Below are 877 nucleotides of genomic sequence, written 5' to 3' on the forward strand. Positions count from 1 at the left end.
TCGTGTCGTGGATGCGATTTTTGGCCACAAACTAAGTGTGTCGTATTTTCGATACGTCTTAGAATGTTGCATCTGTTTCCTTTCCCAACGAAAAGTCTAGCTTTTGCAGGCGTAGTAAGTTGGTGAGTAACAGAGACTGTAGGTTTTCCTTGACGGGAGCGACTTGCTGAATTGCAGGCGTTTCCTGGCTAGGATGGCCTGCACGAACACTCATTTGTAGTGTTAGTTCAATCAAAGCATGTGCACACTCTGTATAAGATGTGTGTACAATTGCCATGAAGTACTTGTGACTTTTTGTGCAATGTGCGTTGAGAGAGCTTGTACCTGTACGCGATGTGTATGCTTATGAACCGAGTGGAAATGCTAAGAACAGCACATGTGTAGCTTATACCGGCAAGGGGCTACCCCCTTGTCGTACAACAAGGTGTACGGCACGGGGCTTATCTCTGTGTGTCGTACATTGTCGTGTGTACGGCAAGGGGCTAGCCTACTGTCGTAGATGTTAAGCTATTATGTGCTTGCTAGCATCAAAGCTCTGCCAGCGGGAAGCCACATACCTTTAAACGCATATCCTCCTCTGCTGTGAAAGTGCACCTTTACACAGACTTTGGTTGATTCGAGTTGAAGGCTGTGCGTCTGCTTCCGGGGCGATGGTTCAGAGCTGAAAGAATTTCAGAGGGGCCTAGTGAATAGTCATTTTCCGTACTACACAAATTTGACTTTGAGTTAGTACGGCGATGATTGAGTGCTTTCCAAATTGGGATAGCGACTTGAAAATTCGAAGCTACTTCCCTCGCATTTCTAGGAATGCGAGCTGGAGTGCCCACGTTGTTACTGCTCGTGCTTCAGCAAAAGCAGCTGCTACTTGGGCCGAAAT

The sequence above is a fragment of the Volvox carteri genome (genome assembly GCF_000143455.1).
Source record: "Volvox carteri f. nagariensis unplaced genomic scaffold VOLCAscaffold_163, whole genome shotgun sequence".
NCBI lineage: Eukaryota > Viridiplantae > Chlorophyta > Chlorophyceae > Chlamydomonadales > Volvocaceae > Volvox > Volvox carteri.